This window comes from Arachis hypogaea, chromosome 13 (assembly GCF_003086295.3).
Source record: "Arachis hypogaea cultivar Tifrunner chromosome 13, arahy.Tifrunner.gnm2.J5K5, whole genome shotgun sequence".
NCBI classification, from domain to species: domain Eukaryota; kingdom Viridiplantae; phylum Streptophyta; class Magnoliopsida; order Fabales; family Fabaceae; genus Arachis; species Arachis hypogaea.
The window spans coordinates 122,801,626-122,810,235 of NC_092048.1; positions in this window are offsets into that span (position 1 = coordinate 122,801,626).

Below are 8,610 nucleotides of genomic sequence, written 5' to 3' on the forward strand. Positions count from 1 at the left end.
TAGGATTTCCGTCAGAGTAATCCGTATTTTCAAAGTCAACGTGATTAAACGATCTGAATGTGTGACCGTGGTCAATTCCATGGCATCTAATACAACACAAACTAGGTCTGATCCAAAGAAAGGTTTGGATGAGGAGGAACAAGTGATTTCTGTCAACATAGAAATGATCAATGAGGGAATGGAGAGGTGTGACGTAGTTTAATTGGGAGATTATTGGCTGATCAAGCCTTTTTCTGCTAGGAATATAGAGTTAGCTTTAACCTCTATATGGAGATAGCCAGTTGGCTTTAAGGTGCTAGATCTTGGAGGCAATATGTTCCAATTTTTCTTTAAGGATGAAAAGGAGGTTATCAAAATTGAAAGAGGGCTCCCTGGCTCTTCAAGAACTTTATTCTTAATTTGAAACAATGGAAGAAGGAGGAACCAATTAAAGAGGTAATGTTCTCACATGTCCCATTGTGTATACAATTTTGGGGATTGTCAGAGCACTATAAAATGAAAAGAATTGGGGAGAAATTTAGGAGGTACACTTAAAGATGTCTTAGATGTTGATATTTTCATATGAGAGGAAAGAAAAATAGAATTGTCAAAGTCCAGGTCTCCCTAGATATTACAAAGCAACTGGGAAGGATTTTGAAGATTGCTAGCCATAATGGTAAAGTGATGGAGGTGCAACTCTGATATGAGAAAATTGGGGGGTTTTGCAAATATTATGGGCAGATTGGTCATGAGGTCAGGGGATGCAATACTCATCTAGAAGATTCGCAGAAAGGGGAGGTTACAGAGGAGGGCTGGGGTGATTGGTTGCAGGCAGAATCAGTGGACAGAAGAGAGGACAACCAAATAGAAAACATAATTTCAAACAGCACACTTAGAGAAGGCGCAGGGCTGAGGATCACAAAAAAATAAACACCGGTCAGTCTTTTAAAAAGCTTTTCTAATTTATCAGTTGATGATTCAATAGTTAGAAGACTGGAGGCTTTGGAGGAAAAAGGGTGTCAAACCGGGGGGTTAGAAAAAACTCCATTGAATACATTAGAAAATAAAACTTCTAGCCAAGACAATGAAAAAGTTTCAGATTCTGTTGTTCTCAAACAAATTGAACAATTTGAATTTGGTCCTTTTTCGATTAGGGATGGAGGCAGCACATCAAAGTAGTCTAGAGGTAGAAAGATGAAGCTGATAAATTTAGCTAGAAGAGGAGGTAATCAGGTTGCTGGGGTGAAAAGAACTGCAATGGTGAAAGGTGGTGATTTGATGCAGAAGAAACAATGCCAGACACAGTTGGAACCTGCTGAGACGGAGAAGGTGCCAACCCAAAAATAGCACCCAAAGATCCATGAAGATGGTGACGTGGAACTGTGGGTTTGAAAAATCTCCTGACAATTCATAACATGTAAAGGATTAGTAAATCTCATTCCCCCGAAGTAATATTTTTATCTGAAACTAAAAACATTACCTCGATGGTGCGGGCTCAGGGTGGTAAGGCAGGTTTTATCAAATTTCATTGTGTTGATCTTAATGGTCTAGCTGGTGCTTTGGCGTTGATGTGGAGAGATAATGTAGATATTTAGATTCAGAACAAAGAAGAGTATTTTATTCATTTTAAATGAAGAGATCAGTAGATGTAAAGGGAGTTAGAAGCAGTGGCAATGCATTTACATAGTGAGAAAAATCAGAGGTTGATGCAATACGACAAAGTCCTTGAACTGCTAAACTAAGCCACAAGTTGTTGCAGTAATTGGTGATTTTAATTCAATAGCGGCTTATCATGAAAAAGAAGGAGGGAGAATGAAGTCTGCAACGTCCATAGCAGCCTTTAATGAATTCATCAATGCCAATAGTTTGGTTGATCTAGGCTACTCAGGAATGAAATTCACTTGGTGTAACAAATAATATGGGGACAATTTTGTTCAGAAAAAATTGGACAGATGTCAGGTTTCTCAACAACTCAGAGATGATTATCCAAGAGTTTCTATTGTGCATCTAAAAGATATGGGTTCAGACCACTGTCCAATTCTTTTTAACTCATACAAGGAAGGAAGGAAGACTAAGAGGATATTCTGCTTTCAAGAAAACAACGCAGGTACTATTTTGTTTATTGGCAAAAGACCAGCCCCAATAACTCAAAAAATATTGTTGATCTTAAGGTGAAGCTGGTGATGGAGAAAGCTAAAGGCAGCAATGCAGATAGAGAAGTAAGTCATACTCTAGAGGAGGATTTAGCGGATGCATATGAGATGGAAGAGAGGTACTAAAAAGAAAAATCAAGAATTCAGTGGCTGAAGTGGGGAGATCAGAATACTAAATTTTTCCACTCTAGATTTCAGCATAGAATCAAAAAAACAAGATCGATAGACTACAAGACAGCTTTGGTTCATTCAAAATGGATCCAAAGGGCATATCTCAAGTTGCTTAAGACTACTTTGAGGAGCTTTTTTCATCCTCTAACCTTCGGTCATCAAGGAAGGACATTCGCTCCATTCGAAGGAAGGTGGATGATAGAACTAATCGGATGTTCACAAGAAGAGTAACAGAAAGTGAAATCAAGGCTACTATTTTTTCTATTAATCCTTTCTCGGCCTCGGCGAATATGGATTTACGGCAAAATTCTTTCAATTTTACTGGAAAACTATTAAAAAGAAGGTAGTGGAAGCAGTTGGTAGTTTTTTTACGGGTGGTAAAATGCTGAGAGTCCTAAATGATACTCAAATTTGTCTTATTCCAAAAGTTCCTACGGCAGGGACGATAACCCAGATAAGGCCAATAAGCCTTAATAGTGTCTTCTATAAGGTAATCTCTAAAGTCTTAGTACATCGCATGCAAAATGTTATGAATAAGATAATTAATGATAATTGTAGTGTATTTATCAAGGGAAGGTTAATCAGTGATAATATCCTTATTGCCTATGAATACATGCATTTCCTAAAGAATAAGAGATTTGGTGATTATGATTTATCCCTCAAGCTTCATATGAGCAAGGCATATGATAAAGTGAAATGGAGTTTTGTGTGGGAGGTTATGGAACAACTGGGTTTCTGTAAAAAATGGGTTGATTAGATGAAAGAATGTGTGACTACTGTATCCTATTCTGTTACTATGGAAGAACAACCTCATAGTTTCTTTAAACCATGTAGGAGATTACGACATGTTGGTCCCCTCTCTCCCTATCTTTTTATAGTACAGAGGGACTATCTCGTTTGCTCTATAGAGGAGAATAGAGACAAGAGATTTCAGATCTAAAGCTTAACAGTAAATTCCCTTCTCTAAGCCACTTATTTCTTATAGATGACTCTATTATATTCTATAAAGTAACAAATACAGCATGCCAACACCTTATGCATACCTTACACACGTATGGTGACTTGAGAAGTCAGGTTGTTAATTTGTCTAAGTCAACAGTATTTTTCAGTCGGAACACCCCAGAACAGACCCAGAATTATCTAGCTCACATCCTACAAGTTCCTCATGTGGGCAGGCAGGACAAATACTCAGGGCTACCGTCTGTGATTCAGAGGTTTAAGAAGGCGTCTTTTAACTACATTCGAGACAAGGTTGTGAAGAAACTGTAGGTTTGGAAAAGGAATTTATTATCAATGAGCATAAGAGATGTCTTCATTAAGGCAGTAGCTACTACTATTCCAATTTATACGCTGATTTGCTTTAAACTTCTAGATTTTCTAATAAAAGACACTCAGAAAAAAGTCATGCAATTTTGATGGGGCCAAAAAAATGATGAAAGGAGACAGTACTGGGTTAGATGGGATATTGTTTGTCGACAGAAAGAACAAGAAGGAATGGGATTTAAAGATTTAAAGGCGTTTAATTTGGCGATGCTTGCAAAACAGGGTTGGAGATTAATGACAAAGACACACTTTTTAGCGTACAAAATTTATAAGGGCGAGTATTTCAGGTACTCGTCTTTTCTAACGGCAGACATCGGTCAGAATCCTTCCTAGGCTTGGAGGAGTCTATTAGAAGGGTGGAAGGTTTTCGAGAAAGGAGTGTTTTTGGTCTTTGGGAAGGGGAAGTTCAATGAGAATATTTGAAGACACGTGGTTGGAGAATTTTAATCATATTGCAGTGCACTACCAGCCTAACACATACTCAAATCTAATCTGGGTTAATCAATTATATGTTAGCAATAAATAGTGGAATGAGAAATTAATTAGAGACAAATTCCCACAAGCAATTGCAAGTGCTATTCTACAGATAGAGATAAATGATAATGAAGATAAAATTACCTGGAAGTTGGAGAACAATGCTCACTATTCTGTTTCTTTGGGGTACCAAGTTGCATTTCACTTTTACCATCTCCCATTAGATCAACTCCAAGAAATTTGCAGCAAAAAAGAAATATGGGAAGCAACATGGAAGATACCATGTCCGGCGAAGGTTAAAACACTCCTCTGAAAAGCACTCCACGGTGGTCTACCTCAGAAGCAAGCTTAAGCAACGATTCCCATCCATTGAAGACTACCGCCCTAACTATCAACAACCAGGAATATCTATCTTTCATTGTCTTTTATCATGCTCTGTAGCTCAACTTTCTTGGTCTGAAATTAGTCTCAAGAACTGGGTTTCACCAATTCTCCCAAATTAATTTTGAAAATGGTGGTCTTGGCTCTTGAATGAATTGAAGAAGGAAGTGAGTTGGAAGGAGAAGGCTGCACTTGTATCGATACTACTATGGAAGATTTGGAGCGCAAAAAATGCTAGGGTCTTAGAGAACATCATCATCTCACCATATCAAGTAGCGATGGAAGCTAAGGCCATGACAAAGGAGTTTTAATGACATCTCACCGTGTAGTTCATTTCTTCTTTCTCTTAATGTTGTGTTTAAGACATTTGGGTTTATCCCCTTCTTTTACTGTGCTTAGTCCATCTTGGACATGTATTCCATTTATTGAAATAAATGAATTACCACTTTCTTTGAATAAAAAAACACTGTCCAAAATATTATATCGACGTATGAAGATGTTTTGCACATATTTTATATAATTTTAAAATTTTATATTGTTAATTTTTAATTAACCATACGAGTATAATAATACAAGTACATAATATTATAGTTAATTCGTTATAATAATACACATATCTCTGAATACTGAGACTATACATATATTCTGAGTACTGAACCTAAAAATTATTTGAGAGTGTATCTCGAATACTCAGTACCCATCTTTTGTTTTTATTTTTATCCCGGATGCAACCGGGATGTTGTTTAAATTTTTTTGTTAGAGCACAGGTACTCAGTAGTCAAGATATTCTTTTAATGTGATTTTCGGAACTATATTCAGAATATAACATATTATGTATATCGATAAATACTCTACTGGTAATGTATTTTTGTAAATATTATATTTATTTAATTTAAAAATAAAAAAATCCAAAAAAAGGAGTATGGATCAATGGTTTATGACTAAAAGAAAGATCTGAGTTGACAAAAAATAACAAGAAACAATGGACCTTTGTGTTCTTTAGAGTCAACTGTAAGCCCATATATGTGCTGTAGTTAGCGTAAATATGAAGCCCACTATAAAGAAAGTATAGGAAGACAATGAGTTTAGTGTACAATGTATACAACAGGAATAAAAAGAAAAATTAAGATCAGATGATTAATTAATTATTTAATTCAAATTTTAAAATTTGAAAAATTAGGATTAACATTTAAATGCATTCACACTATTATTCCTAATCTCACCATAACCTCCAATTCACATCCTCGCCATCATCGTGACCACGTTCTTCCGCCGCCACTCCTGTTCACAACCACAGTACTACCGCCGATGCTGTTCAGGAGTCCAGTGCCGCTGCAGCTGTTTCTATTTCGCGACCACGTTCTCCCGACTGCCGCTGCTGTTCATGATCCCAAACTGCTGCTGTTGTCAATCTGTTAGGGGGGAGGGTGCCATTGCTGAAGGCTAGTGAATAGGGAATTGATTGAGCCAAGGAAATTGGTGGGAAGCCGATATGAAATGTTCATATGGGGAAGGAGAATCTTTTGCACCATCTTCATGTGTCACTCATGAAACATATGGTACGACGTCAACATTGTTACCCGCCGCCGCCCAGCCTCTCCGCGAACGTCCGATCGCGCCGCACCGGTCCTGGACAGTCAGTTTGATCATGGTTGCTTCTTTTGTTCATTTATCTTCTTTTTTTTCTACTTTAATGGTCAGTTTAGGATTATCATTTTAGTAAATATGCGGATGATTATTTTAATTCGTTGATTGGATTGAGTTTAGTTATATATAATTAAAATATGTTGGATGTTCAATTCATTAGGTATGCAGATGATTATTTTTATCCTTAAGTGGATAGTTATTTTACTAAGAGTGAAGTGGGATGATTATTGATGAAGTTAGGGGTGACAGCTGGTTGAGAAAAAAGAAGGTATTTAAGTGAAATGCTTTGGTAAATTAGGATTTGGGATGATTATTTTTTTAAAATAACTAATGGATTTCTTGAAAATTTAAAATTTGAAATTGAAAGATTTAAAATTTAAAATTTGATGTGAAATAACTGAATAGGAATATTTTAATTTAGGGTAGTTTTTATTATTTATCCTTATTGGACTAAATACACATTGTCAATATTTTTTATTGTCTCTCTAGCAAAATTCGCCCACTATATCACCGTAGTAGTGTTAAGTTTAAGCCCATTATAAATAATAATAAGAGGTATGCTACACATAGAAGCTTTTTTGGCTTACAAATCTTACAAGTTGGCATAAGCCCAACAAAACACGCGCGCATTACACTCCCACATTCAAGAGTAAATACACGCACGTTACTCAACCACTTTTTGTTTCCAAAGCGCGCTACTCACCATTATGAACAACTCTTCTTATTCTTCTTCGATGAAAATCACAACTGTCATTTTTCTTCGTGTTTCTCCTCCTCCTCCTCTTCTTCCTTCTTCTTCTCCTCCTTCTTTGTGTTTCTCCTCCTTTTTCTTCGCGTATTTCATCTTCATCGTCGTGTTTCTCCTCCTTTTTCTTTTGATTTTGCAACATTATATATTTTTTTCTTTTTTGTTTGATTTTTTTCTCCCAAAAAGAATTATGAGAATATGAAATAAGATGATGAAGAAGAAGAAGCAGTAGAAGATGAGGAGGAGGTAGAGGAAGAGTTCTGAATTATGCAGAACTCATCAGAATAAAAATATACCCAAATATCTTCATTTTACACCCAAATATCTTCGTATTACACCCAAATATCTTCGTTTTTACACCCAAATTTGTTGCAGATACAGAAATGAGTTATGTTACGTGTACACTAAAATCAACCACCAAAGTCAACAAGAGCTACAAAATACACGCAAAATACACCACAGAAGGGCTACAAAATACACCCAAAATACATCATATTAAAAAACAAGCATAAACTATAGAATGCAAATACAACTATAAAATCATCATAAAAAATAACAAAAACCAGATTCATAAATCATAACTAAACAGAAACTAAAACAATTCAACTAAAAGAATAAGACAATTCACCCTCCGTCAGATGAAAAGTCATAAACTGTAAATACACCCAAACTTTTAAGTCAAAAGATTAGCGTCAAATTAACTTAAGCCCATTAACTGTTGTCTACCGTGAAAAATAAGCTGAATTCGATCCAGGAATTTGGATTTTTTCAAAAAGACCTTCAAACTATCATATCACTGGATACTGATTCAACTACTAGTTACTGTCATGACCAAAAAAAGAAAATACTAGTTCCTGTTAAACTGACTGACCGGTTGTATTACCAAAAAAAAAGAACTGATTGACCGATTATATTACCAAAAAACTAAAAAATTGACCGATTTATAATTAAATAATTATATAAAAATTTATTTTTTTTCCTTTTCATTATAAGTTTTCCTTTTATATTTTGTATCAAGTCAACCATTTGAATTTCAAGTATTTATTGAAGATAAATTTAAATAACATGATAATAGATGGAAAAAATATGTTGAGATTCATTAAAAAAGATTAAATATAAACATCGGGGCTAATTAAGTAAGTTCGGGACTAGCATCATACAGACATACACTAACTACAGCACGTACTAGGATAACATATTTATTTATTATTAGGATTAATCTCTACATACATGTAATTTTGTTATACACCCAAACTTTTTATATGTATTTGTTTTTATTTTTAATTTTATATATACTTTCTCAAATTAATAATTTTATTAATTGTACATAATTATTAAATAAATATTAAATTTTATTAAATAATATAAATTTAAAAATAAAAAATATTTTATTAATCCTAATATATTTTTTCTGTCCATAATTATATCATATTTATTAATATTTTTTAAATAAATACTTAAAAATATAACATATATATATATATATATATATATATATATATATATTAATTATTGAGTTATTGAAATATAAAATAAATAGTAAATTTAATATACAAATAAAATTAAAAAAGTATACATATATATATTGTCACTCAATAATAATAATAATAATAATAATAATAATCAATAAAATTATTAGAAATTATTCTTAAAAAAATTCAAAATTAAAATTATTTTATATTTTTGTATTTAATATAACTTAAATTGGTGTGATAGTTATTATTCTTCTATTTT